The sequence below is a fragment of the Colletes latitarsis genome, unplaced genomic scaffold, assembly GCF_051014445.1.
Source record: "Colletes latitarsis isolate SP2378_abdomen unplaced genomic scaffold, iyColLati1 scaffold0028, whole genome shotgun sequence".
NCBI classification, from domain to species: Eukaryota; Metazoa; Arthropoda; class Insecta; order Hymenoptera; family Colletidae; genus Colletes; species Colletes latitarsis.
In genome coordinates this window covers 861,732-887,630 of record NW_027488378.1, presented here as the reverse complement: position 1 = coordinate 887,630, position 25,899 = coordinate 861,732, and the positions used below count along the sequence as shown (strand labels likewise).

The window sequence follows — 25,899 nt, the reverse complement described above, 5'->3', positions numbered from 1 at the left end:
GAAATCATTATTCCATATTAAAAAATTCCGAAAGATATCGCGAACCGAAATTATATTGTTGGTATTGTGAAACTACGGGACACGACGGGAAATCCTGTAGGAAAAATCCGCGTAATCCAAAAAACCGACGCGACTCGCGGGACTCGTCAGCCGAATCGAACGGGTCTTTAAACTTCAATCGCGCTCACTGTACCGGCGACACGATGAGCGGAATCGAAAACCGTCGTCAAAGAACAGTACACTTCGAAAACGACTCCTTATCAAAGAAACACCTACTCCACGTCTCGAAATCAAAGTTCCAGAACTGAAATTAGGAAAGGGAACCTTTTTAATCGATTGCGGTGCAGCCATCAACTTAGTACGTCTCGATGTTTTAGGAACAAAAGCAATAATAAATTCTCGCGAAAAAATAGAAATAACAGGATTAACCACAACTCCAATTTACACGTTAGGAACCACAATTCTCCATATTCACGATACACCCGCATTTTTCTATATAGTAAGAACTCTTGCAATAGACGCTGATGGACTCATCGGAAGCCCATTTTTAATGCAAGAGGGTGCCGAAATTTCTTATTATCATGGGGCCATGGTATTAAGGGACAAACCTATTAGACCATTACGTTTTTCAAACCACAAAGATTTGTTTTCATCTTTAAACTCGCAAACTCCGACTAAACACCGGCTCGAAGCTCGTACGATACAACAAATCGCGGTAAAAATAGCAAACCCGACAGTAAAGGAAGGATATTTACCACGTATTAAAACTCACAATCAACTGTACATAGGAGAAGCGGCTGTAACAAATAATAGCGGAAAATGTCACGTCTTAGCAACGAACACCAGCAGCGAAGACCTCGACGTAGAGATAGAACCACAGATAATAGAACCGTACGATTTTCTAAGCACATCGGACGAAGACCTTTGCTCATATGCAGAACAGCCAACAAAATTCAGGACCACCGAAGATAGGATAGAAAAACTCGTAAATACACTAAATACCAATCATTTAAACAGGGAAGAACGAGTATCCGTCATTGATTTAATAAAAGAATCTCCAGACCGATTTTTCCTGCTTGGAGACAAATTAGGAAAAGCAGCCGATTTTAATCATTCGATTCACACCATAGATGAAATACCAGTAAACACAAGACAATATCGATATCCGCCTGTGCATCAGGACGAAATACAAAAACAGGTTAGCGCATTATTATCACAAGGCATAATTACTCCGTCAAAATCACCCTACAACTCACCTTTATGAATCGTACCGAAGAAAGCTGACTCACAGGGAAACAAACGTTGGCGCATGGTAATAGACTTTCGCGCATTAAATGAAAAAACAATCTCCGACAAATATCCATTACCACAAATCACAGAAATTTTGGACCGATTAGGAGGAGCAAAATATTTTTCCGTTTTTGATCTCGCCAGTGGATTTCACCAGATAGAAATGAATCCAAGGGACAAGCAAAAAACAGCATTCACCACACCGCATGGACATTACGAATTTTCAAGAATGCCTTTTGGCTTAAAGAACGCTCCACCTACATTTCAACGCCTCATGGATCAAGTTCTCACCGGATTACAAGGAACAGACCTCTTCGTTTACCTGGACGACATTGTCGTTTACGCTTCATCATTGCAAGAACATAATATCAAAGTTAAGAAATTATTGAACCGCCTTCGGGAACAGGGCTTAACCCTTCAAACTGACAAATGCGAATTTCTACGCAAAGAAGTGGCATATTTAGGACACATAATTTCCGAAAAGGGGGTAAGACCGGATCCAAGAAAATTAAAAGCTGTGCAAGACTTTCCCACACCGAAAACGCAGAAGAATATTCAACAATTTTTGGGCTTAGCAGGATATTACAGAAGATTTATACCAGATTTCACCGTGAAGTCAAAACCGTTGATCAATTTACTAGGAAAGGGCATTAAATTTAAATGGACAGAAGAACAAGATCAAAGTTTTAATCAATTACGTAAAGAACTTTGTCAACAACCTATATTGCAGTATCCGGATTTCACCAAACCCTTCATCGTGACTACAGACGCATCCGAATACGCCATAGGAGCTGTACTTAGCCAGGGGGAAATAGGAAAGAATTTACCAATAGCATATGCATCTCGAAGCCTTAATAAACCTGAAAAGAATTATTCGGCAACAGAGAAGGAATGTCTCGCAATGGTTTACGCAGTAAAGTATTTCCGACCCTATATTTATGGAACAAAATTCACCCTTGTCACAGATCACCGTCCCTTAGTCTGGCTACATTCAGTTAAGGACCCGACCTCCAGGCTAATAAAATGGAAATTACGACTTTCAGAATACGAGTATCAGGTTATCCACAAGTGTGGAAAAACGAACATGAACGCGGACGCGTTATCGCGCAACCCTCCATCAGTCTGTCTACCGCTCATTCCACGGGAGTCAAAGGACGATCCCGACTTCCGGGCTCAAGTACCACCGACTACCGATAAGCAATTCATAGGTCACCGTATACAACAGTTACGTCGAGATAGGGAAAACCAACCCAAATACCGGGAGGCTAGTAGTAGCTCGGACGAAGAACAAGGCCCCTCTTATGGAAAAATTCAACACTCGCCGATAATAGCTAGACACCGAACTCTACCCAGCTTATCGCACGAAGTAACATTGCCAGACGAATCTCAGGAAATCATAAACAACTTACTGCCAGCAGCAAACTCTACAAGGAACACACTACCGGAGGAAGATAACAATTTAACCGATGACCTAATGTCCTTTGAAGAACCACTTGAAATTACCAATGATGAAAATACAATTATGGAAAATCCTCGTAAAAATGTATTCAGTACTCCACAGGTAACACCGCATGTTACAGACGAAATTTTACAACCAGCCATAATTCATCCATCTGCAAGGGTTGCAACCGAAACAAGTGCGGAACGGCTACCTGACGCCTTTGACCGCACGCCTGACCCTTACCTACCATACGCGTCCGACACAGATGTTTTAACCGACGAAAACGAGCACCGATACACTGCGTCAAAACAATCTTATAAAATAACTGTTTCTTCGAACACTCTCGCTGCGGAAAACGGACATTACGCGCACTTCATATCAGCAGATTGCAACCTAATATCCACCGTAGGAAAAGTATTATTGGACACCGAAATAATTAATAAACCGGATCTTTTGGCAGCGCAACCGAAAAAGGGGCACGTATTAACTTCAGACAATGGATTGTTTAAAACCTTCAGTATAGTAACTTCTGACAATTTTTACAACAATATTACGGCAAAAGATGTATCCCATGGGTTAAAGACTCTCAGACATACCCTGGACCAAAATCAAATAAATTCCTTTCGAATATCTGTAACAGGAGATTTACACAAATTACCAGCTAACAAATTTTACAAAATATTAGAAGAAGTTTTTACCGAAACAGATCAACAAATTATTCTATGCAGCTGTGCTATCACCACACCGTCTGAATCGGATAGATTGGACATAATTCGCGAAGCCCATGATAGTTTAATTGGAGGGCATAAAGGGGTAACAAAAACATACAAACGCATTCGATCAAAATTCCATTGGCCAAAAATGCGCAACGAAATTCAAGAATACATCAGGACATGCCAAAGTTGCCAAGAACAAAAATTAGTTCGAGCAAAGACTCGCCAACCCATGTTAATTACCGACACACCTCTGGACGCGTTTGACAAAATATCCCTGGACACCGTGGGACCTCTTCCAATCACGCCTAATGGAAATAGACATATCCTTACCATACAGGACAATCTGACGAAATACTGCGTGGCAGTTGCAATACCTAATTTTCGAGCCGCGACCATTGCAGATGCCTTCGCACGACACTTTATCGCAATCTACGGCACACCTCGCGCAATACTAACAGATAAAGGAACTAGTTTCATTGGAAATTTAATGACGAATTTGGCAGAAATATTTAAAATCAAACAAATAACAACTTCCGGATACAGACCACAAACTAATGGATCATTGGAAAGAATTCACATCGTGCTCACTGAATACCTCTAACATTACATGGATAACTACGAAGATTGGGATTTATTAATTCCTTTTGCAATGTTCTCATATAACACATCCGTTCACGAAGCAACAAATTTCACACCATACGAGTTAATTTTTGGAAAAGTAGCTCGAGAACCCAGTTCCTTCCCAGATAAAGAGAAATTAAAATCATATGGAGATTATTTACAAGACTTGATTTCACACATAACTACAATCCGTAACATTACTTCGAAGAGGCCGAATATCCCGGATCAGTAACGCGGAAGACGGAGTCGTTGCCGATCTCCACCTGGACCGACTACCGGGGCAGCCACCTGTGAACGTAGCCGAGCACTGGTGGAAGGTGGGCTACGTCATGCCCAAGGTCTAAACCCAGAACACAACGCACCAGTATTGATAAGTACACGCCACAACATGATACTACACAACCCGACACATTTAGCTTTCAATTATTCTACTTTTCGCGACTTTGATTGTTTTTCGTAAATAAGTAACAGGGCGTTTTCCGTTTAATGTGAAAGCATCACGCATAACGCGATGTTTCATCTTGGGTGGGGGGGGGGGGGAGATGTTACGTATGTCGAACGTTTCGCTCCTCAAATTTTTCTTGCCACTTGCATGCATTAGGAAATCGCCCTGCTACTTATCTAACCTTTGAAATGGGGGTCACTTCCGTCGCGATGCAGCAGCCCGTTAATTAATACAATTCGGAGAATAGAGCAGCTCGTTAATTAATACAATTCGGAGAATAGTGCACACGGTTATTTCTAACGTACTTTTGAATCCGCCCCACACAGATTTTTTGGTATATAAACCCCGTGATTTCATTACTCGAGGGATCATAGTCGTACCGTCACGCTTAGTGTCAACTCCACGACTCTCGTTACCCGTATACGATTTGATAGTCAGTTGTATTTTGTGAGATCGGGCTACTGTACCCTTTCGTATCAATATTAATCAATATAGAATCCGTGAACCGGCATAAATTTTATTACGGCCATTATTTTCAACCGACTTACCCCCGCATCGCCAGTGCGTCAACACCGCGCAAGATCTTTTTAGGTAAATATAATCATTCTTTGATCGCGACACAAGATGCACGAAACAATTGTATTTTATTTGTTGATTTAAGAATATATCTACTCTTATTATCAAATCAGAGTTACCCAACTTCTTTAACCCATAATTATATAAAGCGGTTATCATTAGTTAAACGTTCCCATAATAATATAACCTTACCGCTCGGGTTATATTATATTTAATAATTCATAGTTACGAGTTCAATTAACACATCCCCAAATCCAAATACAACCTCTTACAACCTAGTGGCTCCTCGATTACGCATCGAGTTCGTCCACGCAATCTATTACCATCCTAGCGGCTCCCTGATTACGCATCAGGTTCGTCCGCATCTTACAGCTCCCTGATTTCGCATCAGGTTCGTCCTCGTTATCAACTATCCTAGCGGCTCCCCAATTTCGCATTGGGTTCGTCCGTGCACCTAACTAACAAATTGATACCATATTCCATACTCTCTCTCGCACTCGCAGGCCACGCGCGCTGCACGGCCCTGGCTCGTAACATGGCTGTGAAAAAGATCATTGACAAATATAATAATCACGGATTATTAAGTAATATTGATCATAAACGGCGACCGAAAAAACTCAATGAGAGTGATGTGAGGCAAATTTGCAAAGAAGTAAAAGAAAATCCTTTTCCCAGTTCTGTAAACATAGCATAAGAACTGAGTAATCTAAAGAAAGAAACGGTTAGTGCAAGAACAATCCGTGGAACACTGAATAGAGCAGGGTTATTAGGAAGAGTTCCGAGGAAGAAACGGTTACAATATGCTAAAGACCACCTCAAATATAATGCAACTTTCTGGAATGATGTTCTCTTCACTGATGAGAGTACATTCGTAATTGATCAAGACAGAAAACCGCCGAAAGTATGGAGAAGTAAAAATAGTGCATTGAAGGAACAGAACTTAGTCTATACAGTCAAACATGGAGGGGGATCTGTGATGGTCTGGGGGTGTGTGGCTGCTTCCGTGGTTGGAAATCTCGTGTTCATTGAAGATACAACGAAAAAGGAGAATTACGTTGAAATATTGCGGAGAAACTTAGAGCCTTCCGTTGCGAAATTGAATTTATCAAGAACAGAGACATTTTAAAGTGACAACGATCCGAAGCATACATCACGCATAGCAAAGGAATGGCTTTTTTACAGGACACTAAAACAATTAAAACATTCTCCGCAATCTCCAGATCTTAATAGCATAGATTTTCTATGGGATTATCTGCATTGAAAAATACGAAAAAAAGAGATGACGTTGAAAGAAACTCTCAGCAATATCATTTTAGAAGAATAGAATCAAATTTTAGCAAATTATACATCTCCATTGGTCAAATCTGTGAGAAACAGATTGACCGAATATGTAGAAAACAGCGGACATTCAACAAAATAATAATTTCACAAAAAAAAGGAAAAATTGTTATTAATAACTATAGATGTTAATTTTATATCGACTCAAGGAAAAGGGAAATTTTTTGTTCTTTGCATTATATGTTTGCTTATTGTTAAATTATTACTAAAAAAAATGTATGTTTTTTATAAAAGATAAACTGAGCTTTCAATATCATATACCTTTTTCTATTATCTTTCATACCTTTTAAATAATTTCAAACAGAAGTTGAAAACTTCAAGTGTTAACTTTATATGTATTGACGCAAACTATAGCTTTATAACACGTCGTTTACTAATGGGGCACAAGCGAATATTATTAATTTCTAGCGATGGTCCTCCTAATTAAGAGTTCGACTGGTCATTACGAAAGCAAGAAATAACTAAGCCCTCAATAACAACAATTCACGCCTGTGCAAGAAACCTTGGTTCTGTAAGCCATTGGCCGACCAGCCGCCAAACATACATTGTAGTATTTTAAAGACGACAGTGAGATCGCTTCTCGGCCTGATGGCTAAGATCAAAGTGTAGTATCTGTTCTTATCAGCTTAATATCTGATACACTCCCCATCGGGGAGTCCAGAATATTAATCTGATTTTTGGAAATTGACGGAGCAGTTGGAGCTTGCTCCACCTCTGTCGCGAGTTAGCCTGGCATTGCAGTGCCGCCAGGATTGGCTCAATAACTACACGAAAAATCAGATTTTAAGTATTTTATTTATTTATTGATCTTTTTACTTTTGACTTTTGACTTTTAACTTTTAACTTTTAACTTTTAACTTTTATTCTGACTTCCTATATACACTTTGACTCTTCCTTTTGCTCTCTCTCTGTTTTTCGTTTTATTTTCTAAGTTTTAGGCATGGCCGAAGGATCCGGATGCGTCGCCCGAGGAAACGAGGTAATCATTAAGTTCCCGTTCCCGGACCATTTCAACTGTCCCTACTGCCATCGAGGGACTACGGCGCTGCAAAGAGGAGCGGCGGTGTACCGGCGGCACGAGGATTTAGGTAAACACCTTAAACTTCACCATTCTGGTATTACGCGTAGGTTTGTATGCGGTGATTGCGGCTTCACCGACAACAGTGCTTATGCACTGAAGAAGGTGAAGCAGCATCACGCTGCAAGCCACGCGAATGGTGCACCGAATCCTCCTGCCGCTGGTGCACCATCGGCCGCCCCGGGCGACGCATCTGCATCCCCGGCCAGCGGACCCGCGGGGGGGACGGGCTCCCTCCGCGAGGGCGCGAGAAGCGAGGCCCCGCGATCCGCCGAAACGGATCGATCGACCACGCGAGGAGGCGAGCCGCCATGCGCGAGAAGAAACGTGCCAGCGGTGGCGGCGTCGACCTCCCGCGGTAAGTCAAAGTCCTCCGCCCCCACAACGACGACGGCGAGGACAACGACAGGGCGGAGGACAACGGCGGCGACGGTGGCGGGAAAGAAGCCCGCCACCGCCACACTGAAGAACTTTGTTACCGTCGCCGTCAGACGCAGCGGGTCGCAGCCCGAGCCCGCAACGGCTGCACCGAGGGGGTGCAGCAGAAGGGTGACTCCGACCACCACCTTCGCGGAGGTCACCCGGGGGCCACCGGCCGCCACCACCGGGGTAACGACGACAGCCACGGCGAGGGAAACGAAGAGGACAACGCCCAAGACGCCCTCGCCGGCCGGACCGACGACAGTGGGGGGGACCACCACCACCCAGCCGCCCCCCCCCGCCGGACAACTAACCCAGACCAACTCCGGCAATCTGTCGTCGGCCGGTAGGATTGCCCCGGTGGTCGTAACATCCACGGCGGCCACGACGACGACGACGACGACGATCACGACGACCACGACGACGACCTCGGTGGTGCGGGGGTCAATACCCGCACCGGTCGTGACACCACCACCCACCCGGGGCCCAACTCCATCACCGAGGGGGACAGCCGGCGGCAATTCCACCTCGCCGCCGGCACTCGCGCCCAGGACGAGGGCGCGAGCCAGGAGAGCCGCCACCGAGCCCCCCCAGCAGACCCCGGGCACACCACGACGAAGCAGGAGGATTCGCGGCACCCCCCAGGCGGTGGTACCAGTCGCGGCCGGGAGAAGGACGCCGCCGACGACATCTCCGGCGGCATTAGGATGCCCCACCCCAAGGAGAGGAAGAAGCGCCCGGGCCGTGTCCCTCCCGCCCGGGAGGGGGACGAAGGGGGGCAACACCGCCGCCCCCGTATCCCCAGGGGTGGGGACGACGAGAAGAGGGAGAAGGAGGAGACTCCCGGCCATCGAGGAGTCGTCGTCGGAAGAAGATGCAACGACAGCGGCCCCGTCGTCGTCGCCGCCGAATGAAGACTGGACAGTGGCGGCCCCCAGAAAAGGAAGGAAGAGGGCCGGGCTGCAGACCCCCGTGCCGGGGGAACAGGAGGCAACGGAGGAAGGAGTAATGCCCCCCGGCAGCGCAGGAATGGTCGGTCCCTCCGTGGAGGCGGAACGGGGCCGAAATACGGACCAGGGCCCAAATAGTAGTAAGGGTAGCAATAATAATTTTAACAGCAGGACTAGTGATAAGAGCAGTAAGAAAAGGTACTGTGACAGGGCCACGAGCCCCATCAATTTTAATTTTATCTCGAATGGCAATTTTATTCGGGACGACCAGCAAGGGATGCGAAATTATGTTACAATCGACGCGAGCCGGGGCAGTCCGACTAATGCCCCCGGGTCAAACCGGGGCTCTGTTTGTAGAAGGACCGCGGCCCCGAGTGGTGCAACCCCTGCGGTCAGTAGAGGGAACGCCGCCGTGGACCGGAGGCAGACGGCGACGAGGGGGAGAGGGAGTGGTGTCGACCCAGGAACGTGCGCACGGAGTGACCCGACGGTGACCGGAGGTAAGCGGACGCAGCGGACGTGTGGGGGGCTCAGACATGGGCCGGAGCGGAATCCCGATGCAATCGTGGAGCGTCCAGGGAGAGGGCGCGGACCCACCCGGAGCGAGCGGACGCCAATGGCTGCCCCCCGCCGACGCGGCGGCGCCGAGGAAGCGTCCGAAAGGGCGCGAATCGTCGCGGCTGCAGAGGCGGTGGAGACAGCGGAGGGCTTAGAGGCCCTTGCCGCCCTTGTGGCGGACTTCTTTGGTTCGAGGCGTTCCGCTCGTGGAAGGGGGGGTGCCGCAAGGGCCACTGGGGGGGGAGGAGGAAGGCCGGATGCGGCGGAGAGTTTGAGGGTGCGTCCCCGAGGGGATGCCAGTTGCAACGGAGCGACCGGGGCTCCTTCCACACGGACGGAACACGTCCGGGAAGCCACGCGAATACAGCGTCTGTTCCGAACGAACCGCAAGCGGGCAGTGCAGGAGGTGCTAGCCGAGCAATCTCCGCACTGCCAAGTGCCCAAGGACATTGTCCAAGGGCACTTTAGTTCTATATATGCGGCTCGGGACCGTTCGGAACACTTCCCGGCGCTCCACCACGATCAGCCGGATGAAGGAACCAATGAGGCACTGGAGAGGCCCTTCGGGTCGGCCGAGGTGTTCAACCGCCTCCGGAGGATGAAAAAATCATCCCCCGGACCGGATGGAATCACCTACGCTGACCTGAGGGGGGCCGATCCGGGAGCCGAGGTCCTGACGGCGGCATACAATGCGTGCCGTCGGGTGGAGTTGATTCCCTCCCTGTGGAAGGAGTCAAATACCATCTTGATTTACAAGAAAGGTGAGAGGGATGACCTCAGCAACTGGCGTCCCATCGCCATGGGTGACGTAATCCCCAAGCTCTTCGCGGCCGTGATGGCCGACCGCCTTACCCGCTGGGCCGTCCAAAATCGACGGCTCTCCCCGGCACAAAAGGGCTTTCTGCCGTACGAGGGGTGCCTTGAGCACAACTTCGTGTTGCGGGAGGCCCTTATCGACGCGAAGCGACGGCGGAGGGAGTTGGTGGTTGCGTGGCTGGACCTTTCCAATGCTTTTGGTTCGGTCCCCCACGCCGCCATCCTAAACGCGCTGGCCGGTGCCGGTGCCCCCCACGCGATCGTCAACCTCGTCCGGTGTCTATACACCGATTGCACGACGAGGGTCCGTACGGCCGAAGGATTCACTGATAGGATCCCCATGCAGTCGGGAGTAAGACAGGGCTGCCCCTTGAGCCCTATACTCTTTAACCTGGCAATCGAACCCGTGGTTCGACAAGCCGCGGAGTCGAGGGCCGGGTATGAGATGGCGGGCTTTAAGGTAGCAGCCCTAGCTTACGCGGATGATATCGCATTGATCGCGACGTCCCCCGAGGGCATGAGAGGGCTACTGGGAGCAGCAGAGGCCACGGCGCGGAGTCTGGGCCTCGCGTTCAATCCGGGGAAGTGCGCGACGCTGCACGTCCTTGGAAGCGGCGCGGTGGCCCGGACCGAGTTTGGCCTCAACGAGGGACTCGTTCCAGCGCTCGGAGACGGAGACGCCTATGAGCACCTGGGCATTCCCACCGGGGTTCGGATCGACCAGACGCCCTACTCCACGATCCGGGATGTGCTGAGGGACCTGGGGGCGGTGGATCGCTCCCTGCTAGCTCCGTGGCAGAAGGTGGAAACCTTAAGATCGGTTATAATTCCACGGGTGGATTTCCTGCTACGGGGCGCCAGCGTGAGGAAGTCGGCACTGGCGGAGGTAGACAAGGCTGTTAGGCGCGTGGTCAAGGGATGGCTCAATTTGCCACAGCGGGCCAGTGCGGAGGTAGTTTACATCCCCCCTTCATGGGGAGGATGCGGACTCCTCCCGCTGGCTGACCTGGCTGATGTGACGACCGTGGCCCATGCGTTCAGGCTTCTGAACGCACGGGACCCGGTCGTTGCATCACTGGCAAGGGCATCCCTTGATACAGCGGCGCGGGACAAGCTGCGTCGGCCTCCGACAGAGGGGGACCTCGCGGAGTACCTGTCGGGTCGTTTGACCGGGGACTTCGCGTGGCCAACCAGCGGATGTGCCTCATTCTGGTCGCGGGTGCGGTCCGCCGCGCTCAGGTCGGCGGCGCGCTTCGGTTTTCGGTGGAAGTGGGACGATGGTCGGGCCGAGCTCTCGGTGGAGATCGCCTCGCGGGGCGAACCGGTCGTGGTGTCACCAGGAGCGAAGGCGGAGATAATCCGCCGGATGAGGGCGGCAGTGGCTGAGCACTACAAAATGACACTGGTCCGGAAACCTGACCAGGGGAAGGTTTTCGGCGTGACCTCCCGCCATGCGGTGAGTAATCACTTCATGCGTGGGGGGTCATTTACTCGCTTCGCCGACTGGCGCTTTATCCATCGCGCGCGCCTTGATGTCCTCCCACTCAATGGAGCAATCCGTTGGGGGGAGGGCGATAAACGATGTCGGCGATGCGGGTTTAAGCTCGAGAGCCTTCCTCACGTGCTCGGGCACTGCGGCGTTCACTCGGCGGCTCGCCAGCTCCGGCACCACGGCTTGGTCCGCAGGCTCGCGAGGGCGACCCGTCTTCCGGGCGACCTCCGGGTTGACCGACGTGTCCCGGGTGTCCCCGACGAACTGGCGGCCTTGCGTCCCGACATAGTCGTGACGCACGAGCCGTCACGGACCGTCCACCTGGTCGATGTGGCCGTGCCATTCGAAAACACCTTCATGGCCTTCGAAGACGCCAAGGCGGAGAAATTGCGAAAATACGCGCCTATAGCGTGTGCTCTCCGCCGGCGCGGCTACACCGTCCATGTGGACGCGTTCATCGTCGGGGCCCTGGGCGCCTGGCACCCGGACAACGAGTCCCTCCTGAAAACGCTGCGCGTCTCACGGTTCTACGCGAGGACCATGAGACGGCTCATGGTATCAGAGACCATAGCCTGGTCCAGGGACATTTACGTGGAACACGTCTCTGGGATCCGGCAGTACCCCGCTCCGACCGCGGCGCCCGAAGCTGACGAGAACGCGGTGGCGTCAAGAAGATTGACTAGCGTGCAAGAGGACCGTGGGGGTCAAGGGGCCGGAAATAATAGCACCAGCGGACTGCCCCGAGCTCGAGAAGACGAGTAGTGGGCGTTCCATCTGGCCACTAGCAGCACAAAGTGTTTTATATACTACGCTCTTTTATTTTTCTTTTACCGTTCTGACCTAACTTTATCCTACCGGGATGCTAGTCCGGATTCGATCTCGTTATTCCTTATTCTAGTCCATTTTATGCTATTTCATTCTATATTTATACTTCTTTCTTTTCTCTTTTTTTTCTTTGTTCTGCTCACTGATACTTCTTTTCGTTCCTTTTGCGGCCCTATACACCGTCAAATTGCTGTACTCTTTTATATTGTTATTTCTGTTCCTTGTTGTTACTTATTTATTTATTTATTTATTTATTTATCTGTTATTTATGTGAATATATACGGTTAAAATCCATATGATGACCTGACAAGGAAGGAGCCAAAATGGACTACCACTTGCACATACCAGTTGGACGCCCAGTGCGAAAATTAAACGCGGAAGTGTTACGACGATAAGGGCGCAGGGGGACTGTCTCTGCGCCCTTTAAAATTATAATAATTATGTCATATAATGCTATATACATGTATACTCTGTACCTGATCCCCGGGGCTTCGCCCCGGGGAAACATTTATTGAAATAAAACTGCTTTTATCTGTTCTTATCAGCTTAATATCTGATACACTCCCCATCGGGGAGTCCAGAATATTAATCTGATTTTTGGAAATTGACGGAGCAGTTGGAGCTTGCTCCACCTCTGTCGCGAGTTAGCCTGGCATTGCAGTGCCGCCAGGATTGGCTCAATAACTACACGAAAAATCAGATTTTAAGTATTTTATTTATTTATTGATCTTTTTACTTTTGACTTTTGACTTTTAACTTTTAACTTTTAACTTTTAACTTTTATTCTGACTTCCTATATACACTTTGACTCTTCCTTTTGCTCTCTCTCTGTTTTTCGTTTTATTTTCTAAGTTTTAGGCATGGCCGAAGGATCCGGATGCGTCGCCCGAGGAAACGAGGTAATCGTTAAGTTCCCGTTCCCGGACCATTTCAACTGTCCCTACTGCCATCGAGGGACTACGGCGCTGCAAAGAGGAGCGGCGGTGTACCGGCGGCACGAGGATTTAGGTAAACACCTTAAACTTCACCATTCTGGTATTACGCGTAGGTTTGTATGCGGTGATTGCGGCTTCACCGACAACAGTGCTTATGCACTGAAGAAGGTGAAGCAGCATCACGCTGCAAGCCACGCGAATGGTGCACCGAATCCTCCTGCCGCTGGTGCACCATCGGCCGCCCCGGGCGACGCATCTGCATCCCCGGCCAGCGGACCCGCGGGGGGGACGGGCTCCCTCCGCGAGGGCGCGAGAAGCGAGGCCCCGCGATCCGCCGAAACGGATCGATCGACCACGCGAGGAGGCGAGCCGCCATGCGCGAGAAGAAACGTGCCAGCGGTGGCGGTGTCGACCTCCCGCGGTAAGTCAAAGTCCTCCGCCCCCACAACGACGACGGCGAGGACAGCGACAGGGCGGAGGACAACGGCGGCGACGGTGGCGGGAAAGAAGCCCGCCACCGCCACACTGAAGAACTTTGTTACCGTCGCCGCCAGACGCAGTGGGTCGCAGCCCGAGCCCGCAACGGCTGCACCGAGGGGGTGCAGCAGAAGGGTGACTCCGACCACCACCTTCGCGGAGGTCACCCGGGGGCCACCGGCCGCCACCACCGGGGTAACGACGACAGCCACGGCGAGGGAAACGAAGAGGACAACGCCCAAGACGCCCTCGCCGGCCGGACCGACGACAGTGGGGGGGACCACCACCACCCAGCCGCCCCCCCCCGCCGGACAACTAACCCAGACCAACTCCGGCAATCTGTCGTCGGCCGGTAGGATTGCCCCGGTGGTCGTAACATCCACGGCGGCCACGACGACGACGACGACGACGATCACGACGACCACGACGACGACCTCGGTGGTGCGGGGGTCAATACCCGCACCGGTCGTGACACCACCGCCTACCCGGGGTCCAACTCCATCGCCGAGGGGGACAGCCGGCGGCAATTCCACCTCGCCGCCGGCACTCGCGCCCAGGACGAGGGCGCGAGCCAGGAGAGCCGCCACCGAGCCCCCCCAGCAGACCCCGGGCACACCACGACGAAGCAGGAGGATTCGCGGCACCCCCCAGGCGGTGGTACCAGTCGCGGCCGGGAGAAGGACGCCGCCGACGACATCTCCGGCGGCATTAGGATGCCCCACCCCAAGGAGAGGAAGAAGCGCCCGGGCCGTGTCCCTCCCGCCCGGGAGGGGGACGAAGGGGGGCAACACCGCCGCCCCCGTATCCCCAGGGGTGGGGACGACGAGAAGAGGGAGAAGGAGGAGACTCCCGGCCATCGAGGAGTCGTCGTCGGAAGAAGATGCAACGACAGCGGCCCCGTCGTCGTCGCCGCCGAATGAAGACTGGACAGTGGCGGCCCCCAGAAAAGGAAGGAAGAGGGCCGGGCTGCAGACCCCCGTGCCGGGGGAACAGGAGGCAACGGAGGAAGGAGTAATGCCCCCCGGCAGCGCAGGAATGGTCGGTCCCTCCGTGGAGGCGGAACGGGGCCGAAATACGGACCAGGGCCCAACTAGTAATAAGGGTAACAATTATAAGACTGATTTTAACAACAAGACTAAAGATTTTAGCAGTATAAAAAGGTACTGTGACAGGGCCACGAGCCCTATAAATTTTAATAGCAATTTTATTTCGGACGACCAGCAAGGGATGTTAAATCGTAATATAACCGACGCGAGCCGGGGCAGTCCGACTAATGCCCCCGGGTCAAACCGGGGCTCTGTTTGTAGAAGGACCGCGGCCCCGAGTGGTGCAACCCCTGCGGTCAGTAGAGGAAACGCCGCCGTGGACCGGTGGCAGACGGCGACGAGGGGGAGAGGGAGTGGTGTCGACCCAGGAACGTGCGCACGGAGTGACCCGACGGTGACCGGAGGTAAGCGGACGCAGCGGACGTGTGGGGGGCTCAGACATGGGCCGGAGCGGAATCCTGATGCAATCGTGGAGCGTCCAGGGAGAGGGCGCGGATCCACCCGGAGCGAGCGGACGCCAATGGCTGCCCCCCGCCGACGCGGCGGCGCCGAGGAAGCGTCCGAAAGGGCGCGAATCGTCGCGGCTGCAGAGGCGGTGGAGACAGCGGAGGGCTTAGAGGCCCTTGCCGCCCTTGTGGCGGACTTCTTTGGTTCGAGGCGTTCTGCTCGTGGAAGGGGGGGTGCCGCAAGGGCCACTGGGGGGGGAGGAGGAAGGCCGGATGCGGCGGAGAGTTTGGGGGTGCGTCCCCGAGGGGATGCCAGTTGCAACGGAGCGACCGGGGCTCCTTTCACACGGACGGAACACGTCCGGGAAGCCACGCGAATACAGCGTCTGTTCCGAACGAACCGCAAGCGGGCAGTGCAGGAGGTGCTAGCCGAGCAATCTCCGCACTGCCAAGTGCCCAAGGACATTGTCCAAGGGCACTTTAGTTCTATATATGCGGCTCGGGACCGTTCGGAACACTTCCCGGCGCTCCACCACGACCAGCCGGAGGAAGGAACCAATGAGGCACTGGAGAGGCCCTTCGGGTCGGCCGAGGTGTTCAACCGCCTCCGGAGGATGAAAAAATCATCCCCCGGACCGGATGGAATCACCTACGCCGACCTGAGGGGGGCCGATCCGGGAGCCGAGGTCCTGACGGCGGCATACAATGCGTGCCGTCGGGTGGAGTTGATTCCCTCCCTGTGGAAGGAGTCAAATACCATCTTGATTTACAAGAAAGGTGAGAGGGATGACCTCAGCAACTGGCGTCCCATCGCCATGGGTGACGTAATCCCCAAGCTCTTCGCGGCCGTGATGGCCGACCGCCTTACCCGCTGGGCCGTCCAAAATCGACGGCTCTCCCCGGCACAAAAGGGCTTTCTGCCGTACGAGGGGTGCCTTGAGCACAACTTCGTGCTGCGGGAGGCCCTTATCGACGCGAAGCGACGGCGGAGGGAGTTGGTGGTTGCGTGGCTGGACCTTTCCAATGCTTTTGGTTCGGTCCCCCACGCCGCCATCTTAAACGCGCTGACCGGTGCCGGTGCCCCCCACGCGATCGTCAACCTCGTCCGGTGTCTATACACCGATTGCACGACGAGGGTCCGTACTGCCGAAGGATTCACTGATAGGATCCCCATGCAGTCGGGAGTAAGACAGGGCTGCCCCTTGAGCCCTATACTCTTTAACCTGGCAATCGAACCCGTGGTTCGACAAGCCGCGGAGTCGAGGGCCGGGTACGAGATGGCGGGCTTTAAGGTAGCAGCCCTAGCTTACGCGGATGATATCGCATTGATCGCGACGTCCCCCGAGGGCATGAGAGGGCTACTGGGTGCAGCAGAGGCCACGGCGCGGAGTCTGGGCCTCGCGTTCAATCCGGGGAAGTGCGCGACGCTGCACGTCCTTGGAAGCGGCGCGGTGGCCCGGACCGAGTTTGGCCTCAACGAGGGACCCGTTCCAGCGCTCGGAGACGGAGACGCCTATGAGCACCTGGGCATTCCCACCGGGGTTCGGATCGACCAGACGCCCTACTCCACGATCCGGGATGTGCTGAGGGACCTGGGGGCGGTGGACCGCTCCCTGCTAGCTCCGTGGCAGAAGGTGGAAACCTTAAGATCGGTTATAATTCCACGGGTGGATTTCCTGCTACGGGGCGCCAGCGTGAGGAAGTCGGCACTGGCGGAGGTAGACAAGGCTGTTAGGCGCGTGGTCAAGGGATGGCTCAATTTGCCACAGCGGGCCAGTGCGGAGGTGGTTTACATCCCCCCTTCGTGGGGAGGATGCGGACTCCTCCCACTGGCTGACCTGGCTGATGTGACGACCGTGGCCCATGCGTTCAGGCTTCTGAACGCACGGGACCCGGTCGTTGCATCACTGGCAAGGGCATCCCTTGATACAGCGGCGCGGGACAAGCTGCGTCGGCCTCCGACAGAGGGGGACCTCGCGGAGTACCTGTCGGGTCGTTTGACCGGGGACTTCGCGTGGCCAACCAGCGGATGTGCCTCATTCTGGTCGCGGGTGCGGTCCGCCGCGCTCAGGTCCGCGGCGCGTTTCGGTTTTCGGTGGAAGTGGGACGATGGTCGGGCCGAGCTCTCGGTGGAGATCGCCTCGCGGGGCGAACCGGTCGTGGTGTCACCAGGAGCGAAGGCGGAGATAATCCGCCGGATGAGGGCGGCAGTGGCTGAGCACTACAGGATGACACTGGTCCGGAAACCTGACCAGGGGAAGGTTTTCGGCGTGACCTCCCGCCATGCGGTGAGCAATCACTTCATGCGTGGGGGGTCATTTACTCGCTTCGCCGACTGGCGCTTTATCCATCGCGCGCGCCTTGATGTCCTCCCACTCAATGGAGCAATCCGTTGGGGGGAGGGCGATAAACGATGTCGGCGATGCGGGTTTAAGCTCGAGAGCCTTCCTCACGTGCTCGGGCACTGCGGCGTTCACTCGGCGGCTCGCCAGCTCCGGCACCACGGCTTGGTTCGCAGGCTTGCGAGGGCGACCCGTCTCCCGGGCGACCTCCGGGTTGACCGACGTGTCCCGGGTGTCCCCGACGAACTGGCGGCCTTGCGTCCCGACATAGTCGTGACGCACGAGCCGTCACGGACCGTCCACCTGGTCGATGTGGCCGTGCCATTTGAAAACACCTTCATGGCCTTCGAAGACGCCAAGGCGGAGAAACTGCAAAAATACGCGCCTATAGCGTGTGCTCTCCGCCGGCGCGGCTACACCGTCCACGTGGACGCGTTCATCGTCGGGGCCCTGGGCGCCTGGCACCCGGACAACGAGTCCCTCCTGAAAACGCTGCGCGTCTCACGGTTCTACGCGAGGACCATGAGACGGCTCATGGTATCAGAGACCATAGCCTGGTCCAGGGACATTTACGTGGAACACGTCTCTGGGATCCGGCAGTACCCCGCTCCGACCGCGGCGCCCGAAGCTGACGAGAACGCGGTGGCGCCAAGAAGATGGATTAGCGTGCAAGAGGACCGTGGGGGTCGAGGGGCCGGTAACAATAGCACCAGCGGACTGCCCCGAGCTCGAGAAGACGAGTAGTGGGCGTTCCTTTTGGCCATCAGTATTATATATATTTTTCTTAAGTGCTATACTGCATATACTTAATTCTATCTCACTCGTATTCTAGTCCAAACTCGATCTCGTTTTACCTCATTCTAGTTCACTGCATGCCATTTTGTTCTACAGTTATATTTCTTTGCTCATTTATATTCCTTTTCTTTCTTTTTGCGGCCCTATACACCGTCAAATTGCTGTACTTTTCTATATTCTTGTTTCTGTTCTTGCTATTTGCTGGTATTATGATCTACTCTCCTCTTCCTTGTTGTTACTTATTTTATTACTTATTTATTTATTTATTTATTTATTTATTTAGTTGCCTGTTATTCATGTTAACATACTTATGGTCAAAATCCACATGATGACTTGACAAGGAAGGAGCCATAACGGACTACCACATACACGCATCAGTTGGACGCCCAGTGCGATAATTAATGTGAAAGTGCTACGACGATAAGGGCGCAGGGGGACTGTCCCTGCGCCCTTTAAAATTATATTAATTTTGTCATATGACCGATATATATGTATACTCTGTACCTGATCCCCGGGGCTTCGCCCCGGGGAAACATTTATTGAAATAAAACTGCTTTTATCTGTTCTTATCAGCTTAATATCTGATACACTCCCCATCGGGGAGTCCAGAATATTAATCTGATTTTTGGAAATTGACGGAGCAGTTGGAGCTTGCTCCACCTCTGTCGCGAGTCAGCCTGGCATTGCAGTGCCGCCAGGATTGGCTCAATAACTACACGAAAAATCAGATTTTAAGTATTTTATTTATTTATTTATTAATCTTTTAACTTTTGACTTTTGACTTTTAACTTTTAACTTTTAACTTTTAAAACTTTTATTCTGACTTCCTATATACACTTTGACTCTTCCTTTTGCTCTCTCTCTGTTTTTCGTTTTATTTTCTAAGTTTTAGGCATGGCCGAAGGATCCGGATGCGTCGCCCGAGGAAACGAGGTAATCGTTAAGTTCCCGTTCCCGGACCATTTCAACTGTCCCTACTGCCATCGAGGGACTACGGCGCTGCAAAGAGGAGCGGCGGTGTACCGGCGGCACGAGGATTTAGGTAAACACCTTAAACTTCACCATTCTGGTATTACGCGTAGGTTTGTATGCGGTGATTGCGGCTTCACCGACAACAGTGCTTATGCACTGAAGAAGGTGAAGCAGCATCACGCTGCAAGCCACGCGAATGGTGCACCGAATCCTCCTGCCGCTGGTGCACCATCGGCCGCCCCGGGCGACGCATCTGCATCCCCGGCCAGCGGACCCGCGGGGGGGACGGGCTCCCTCCGCGAGGGCGCGAGAAGCGAGGCCCCGCGATCCGCCGAAACGGATCGATCGACCACGCGAGGAGGCGAGCCGCCATGCGCGAGAAGAAACGTGCCAGCGGTGGCGGCGTCGACCTCCCGCGGTAAGTCAAAGTCCTCCGCCCCCACAACGACGACGGCGAGGACAACGACAGGGCGGAGGACAACGGCGGCGACGGTGGCGGGAAAGAAGCCCGCCACCGCCACACTGAAGAACTTTGTTACCGTCGCCGCCAGACGCAGCGGGTCGCAGCCCGAGCCCGCAGCGGCTGCACCGAGGGGGTGCAGCAGAAGGGTGACTCCGACCACCACCTTCGCGGAGGTCACCCGGGGGCCACCGGCCGCCACCACCGGGGTAACGACGACAGCCACGGCGAGGGAGACGAAGAGGACAACGCCCAAGACGCCCTCGCCGGCCGGACCGACGACAGTGGGGGGGACCACCACCACCCAGCCGCCCCCCCCGCCGGACAACTAACCCAGACCAACTCCGGCAATCTGTCGTCGGCCGGTAGGATTGCCCCGGTGGTCGTAACATCCACGGCGGCCACGACGACGACGACGACGACGATTACGACGACCACAACGACGACCTCGGTGGTGCGGGGGTCAATACCCGCACCGGTCGTGACACCACCGCCCACCCGGGGCCCAACTCCATCGCCGAGGGGGACAGCCGGCGGCAATTCCACCTCGCCGCCGGCACTCGCGCCCAGGACGAGGGCGCGAGCCAGGAGAGCCGCCACCGAGCCCCCCCAGCAGACCCCGGGTGCATTACGGCGCAGTAGGAGGATCCGCGGCACCCCCCAGGCGGTGGTACCAGTCGCGGCCGGGAGAAGGACGCCGCCGACGACATCTCCGGCGGCACTAGGATGCCCCACCCCAAGGAGAGGAAGAAGCGCCCGGGCCGTGTCCCTCCCGCCCGGGAGGGGGACGAAAGGGGGCAACACCACCGCCCCCACATCCCCAGGGGTGGGGACGACAAGAAGAGGGAGAAGGAGGAGACTCCCGGCCATCGAGGAGTCGTCATCAGGAGAGGACGAAGATGCGGAAGCGATGGCGGCTCCGTCGTCGTCGTCGCCGAGGGTGGATTGGACAGTGGCGGCCCCCAGAAGAGGAAGGAGGAGGGCTGGGCTGCAGACCCCCGAGCCGGGGGGCCAGGGAGCCACGGAGAGAAGAATAACGCCCCCCGGCAGCGCAGAAATGGTCGGTCCCTCCGTGGAGGCGGAACGGGGCCGAAATACGGACCAGGGCCCACTTAATATTAGTAGTATTAATGATAATAATAATAATAATAATGTTGATTTTAGTAGCAGGACTAAAGATTTTAGCAGGATTAAAAGGTACTGTGATAGGGCCACGAGCCCCATTAATTTTAACAGCAGTTATGACAATCCTAACCAAGACGACCAGCGATGGGATTTAAATTTTAACGTAATCGACGCGAGCCGGGGCAGTCCGACTAATGCCCCCGGGTCAAACCGGGGCTCTGTTTGTAGAAGGACCGCGGCCCCGAGTGGTGCAACCCCTGCGGTCAGTAGAGGGAACGCCGCCGTGGACCGGAGGCAGACGGCGACGAGGGGGAGAGGGAGTGGTGTCGACCCAGGAACGTGCACACGGAGTGACCCGATGGTGACCGGAGGTAAGCGGACGCAGCGAGCGTGTGGGGGGCTCAGACATGGGCCGGGGCGGAATCCCGAAGCAATCGTGGAGCGTCCAGGGAGAGGGCGCGGACCCACCCGGGGCGAGCGGACGCCAATGGCTGCCCCCCGCCGACGCGGCGGCGCCGAGGAAGCGTCCGAAAGGGCGCGAATCGTCGCGGCTGCGGAGGCGGTGGAGACAGCGGAGGGCTTAGAGGCCCTTGCCGCCCTTGTGGCGGACTTCTTTGGTTCGAGGCGTTCCGCTCGCGGAAGGGGGGGTGCCGCAAGAGCCACTGGGGGGGGAGGAGGAAGGCCGGATGCGGCGGAGAGTTTGGGGGTGCGTCCCCGAGGGGATGCCAGTTGCAACGGAGCGACCGGGGCTCCTTCTACACGGACGGAACACGTCCGGGAAGCCACGCGAATACAGCGTCTGTTCCGAACGAACCGCAAGCGGGCAGTGCAGGAGGTGCTAGCCGAGCAATCTCCGCACTGCCAAGTGCCCAAGGACATTGTCCAAGGGCACTTTAGTTCTATATATGCGGCTCGGGACCGTTCGGAACACTTCCCGGCGCTCCACCACGACCAGCCGGATGAAGGAACCAATGAGGCACTGGAGAGGCCCTTCGGGTCGGCCGAGGTGTTCAACCGCCTCCGGAGGATGAAAAAATCATCCCCCGGACCGGATGGAATCACCTACGCTGACCTGAGGGGGGCCGATCCGGGAGCCGAGGTCCTGACGGCGGCATACAATGCGTGCCGTCGGGTGGAGTTGATTCCCTCCCTGTGGAAGGAGTCAAATACCATCTTGATTTACAAGAAAGGTGAGAGGGATGACCTCAGCAACTGGCGTCCCATCGCCATGGGTGACGTAATCCCCAAGCTCTTCGCGGCCGTGATGGCCGACCGCCTTACCCGCTGGGCCGTCCAAAATCGACGGCTCTCCCCGGCACAAAAGGGCTTTCTGCCGTACGAGGGGTGCCTTGAGCACAACTTCGTGCTGCGGGAGGCCCTTATCGACGCAAAGCGACGGCGGAGGGAGTTGGTGGTTGCGTGGCTGGACCTTTCCAATGCTTTTGGTTCGGTCCCCCACGCCGCCATCCTAAACGCGCTGGCCGGTGCCGGTGCCCCCCACGCGATCGTCAACCTCGTCCGGTGTCTATACACCGATTGCACGACGAGGGTCCGTACGGCCGAAGGATTCACTGATAGGATCCCCATGCAGTCGGGAGTAAGACAGGGCTGCCCCTTGAGCCCTATACTCTTTAACCTGGCAATCGAACCCGTGGTTCGACAAGCCGCGGAGTCGAGGGCCGGGTATGAGATGGCGGGCTTTAAGGTAGCAGCCCTAGCTTACGCGGATGATATCGCATTGATCGCGACGTCCCCCGAGGGCATGAGAGGGCTACTGGGAGCAGCAGAGGCCACGGCGCGGAGTCTGGGCCTCGCGTTCAATCCGGGGAAGTGCGCGACGCTACACGTCCTTGGAAGCGGCGCGGTGGCCCGGACCGAGTTTGGCCTCAACGAGGGACTCGTTCCAGCGCTCGGAGACGGAGACGCCTATGAGCACCTGGGCATTCCCACCGGGGTTCGGATCGACCAGACGCCCTACTCCACGATCCGGGATGTGCTGAGGGACCTGGGGGCGGTGGATCGCTCCCTGCTAGCTCCGTGGCAGAAGGTGGAAACCTTAAGATCGGTTATAATTCCACGGGTGGATTTCCTGCTACGGGGCGCCAGCGTGAGGAAGTCGGCACTGGCGGAGGTAGACAAGGCTGTTAGGCGCGTGGTCAAGGGATGGCTCAATTTGCCACAGCGGGCCAGTGCGGAGGTAGTTTACATCCCCCCTTCATGGGGAGGATGCGGACTCCTCCCGCTGGCTGACCTGGCTGATGTGACGACCGTGGCCCATGCGTTCAGGCTTCTGAACGCACGGGACCCGGTCGTTGCATCACTGGCAAGGGCATCCCTTGATACAGCGGCGCGGGACAAGCTGCGTCGGCCTCCGACAGAGGGGGACCTCGCGGAGTACCTGTCAGGTCGTCTGACCGGGGACTTCGCGTGGCCAACCAGCGGATGTGCCTCATTCTGGTCGCGGGTGCGGTCCGCCGCGCTCAGGTCTGCGGCGCGTTTCGGTTTTCGGTGGAAGTGGGACGATGGTCGGGCCGAGCTCTCGGTGGAGATCGCCTCGCGGGGCGAACCGGTCGTGGTGTCACCAGGGGCGAAGGCGGAGATAATCCGCCGGATGAGGGCGGCAGTGGCTGAGCACTACAGAATGACACTGGTCCGGAAACCTGACCAGGGGAAGGTTTTCGGCGTGACCTCCCGCCATGCGGTGAGCAATCACTTCATGCGTGGGGGGTCATTTACTCGCTTCGCCGACTGGCGCTTTATCCATCGCGCGCGCCTTGATGTCCTCCCACTCAATGGAGCAATCCGTTGGGGGGAGGGCGATAAACGATGTCGGCGATGCGGGTTTAAGCTCGAGAGCCTTCCTCACGTGCTCGGGCACTGCGGCGTTCACTCGGCGGCTCGCCAGCTCCGACACCACGGCTTGGTTCGCAGGCTTGCGAGGGCGACCCGTCTTCCGGGCGACCTCCGGGTTGACCGACGTGTCCCGGGTGTCCCCGACGAACTGGCGGCCTTGCGTCCCGACATAGTCGTGACGCACGAGCCGTCACGGACCGTCCACCTGGTCGATGTGGCCGTGCCATTTGAAAACACCTTCATGGCCTTCGAAGATGCCAAGGCGGAGAAACTGCGAAAATACGCGCCTATAGCGTGTGCTCTCCGCCGGCGCGGCTACACCGTCCACGTGGGCGCGTTCATCGTCGGGGCCCTGGGCGCCTGGCACCCGGACAACGAGTCCCTCCTGAAAACGCTGCGCGTCTCACGGTTCTACGCGAGGACCATGAGACGGCTCATGGTATCAGAGACCATAGCCTGGTCCAGGGACATTTACGTGGAACACGTCTCTGGGATCCGGCAGTACCCCGCTCCGACCGCGGCGCCCGAAGCTGACGAGAACGCGGTGGCGTCAAGAGGATTGACTAGCGAGCAAGAGGACCGTGGGGGACGAGGGGCCGGAAATAATAGCACCAGCGGACTGCCCCGAGCTCAAGAGGACGAGTAGTGGGCGTCCTAGCCGGCAATCTGCAGCATGCACTTCTAGAGGCGATACTCTTCTTTCTTGTGTTGCTATTTATATTCTAGTCAAGCCACCCTATACATGGCACTCGACTTGACCATATAATACCTAATCCTAGATTACTGTATGCTATTTTACTTTATTTTACTTTGCTTTATGTTATATAACAACTCCTCGTCTGTTTATACCTCCTTTCTTTCTTTCTTTTTGCGGCCCTATACACCGTCGAATTGTTATACTCCGTTATATTTTGTTTATGTTACTGTTATCTATATTTATTTATTTCTTTTAGCTATCTAGTCACGTCAACTTATACAACGTTAAAATTCGTATGAGGATCTGATAAGGAGGAAACTAAAGTGGATTACCCTACACACATATCATATGGACGCCCAGTGCGATATTAAATGTGAAAGTACTATGACGACAAGGGCGCAGGGGGACTGTCCCTGCGCACTTTGAAATTATAATAATTAGCCATGAAACCTGTAAAAACATATGTATACTCTGTACCTGATCCCCGGGGCTTCGCCCCGGGGAAACATTTATTGAAATAAAACTGCTTTTATCTGTTCTTATCAGCTTAATATCTGATACACTCCCCATCGGGGAGTCCAGAATATTAATCTGATTTTTGGAAATTGACGGAGCAGTTGGAGCTTGCTCCACCTCTGTCGCGAGTCAGCCTGACATTGCAGTGCCGCCAGGATTGGCTCAATAACTACACGAAAAATCAGATTTTAAGTATTTTATTTATTTATTTATTAATCTTTTAACTTTTGACTTTTGACTTTTAACTTTTAACTTTTAACTTTTAAAACTTTTATTCTGACTTCCTATATACACTTTGACTCTTCCTTTTGCTCTCTCTCTGTTTTTCGTTTTATTTTCTAAGTTTTAGGCATGGCCGAAGGATCCGGATGCGTCGCCCGAGGAAACGAGGTAATCGTTAAGTTCCCGTTCCCGGACCATTTCAACTGTCCCTACTGCCATCGAGGGACTACGGCGCTGCAAAGAGGAGCGGCGGTGTACCGGCGGCACGAGGATTTAGGTAAACACCTTAAACTTCACCATTCTGGTATTACGCGTAGGTTTGTATGCGGTGATTGCGGCTTCACCGACAACAGTGCTTATGCACTGAAGAAGGTGAAGCAGCATCACGCTGCAAGCCACGCGAATGGTGCACCGAATCCTCCTGCCGCTGGTGCACCATCGGCCGCC

The 25,899-nt window shown here is 54.3% G+C and overlaps 1 non-coding gene and 3 pseudogenes across 1 annotated transcript; all 4 read left to right on the top strand.

Moving 5' to 3' along the window:
* The first annotated feature begins 6,999 nt into the window (after positions 1-6,999).
* LOC143350746 (U2 spliceosomal RNA) lies at positions 7,000-7,193 on the top strand. Its single transcript, XR_013081230.1, has one exon. It is a non-coding gene; the product is annotated as a U2 spliceosomal RNA (small nuclear RNA).
* Positions 7,194-13,070: 5,877 nt separating this feature from the next.
* Positions 13,071-13,252, top strand: LOC143350748 (U2 spliceosomal RNA; annotated as a pseudogene).
* Positions 13,253-19,139: 5,887 nt separating this feature from the next.
* Positions 19,140-19,321, top strand: LOC143350756 (U2 spliceosomal RNA; annotated as a pseudogene).
* Positions 19,322-25,219: 5,898 nt separating this feature from the next.
* On the top strand, positions 25,220-25,401 carry LOC143350750 (U2 spliceosomal RNA; annotated as a pseudogene).
* The last annotated feature ends 498 nt before the right edge of the window (positions 25,402-25,899 follow it).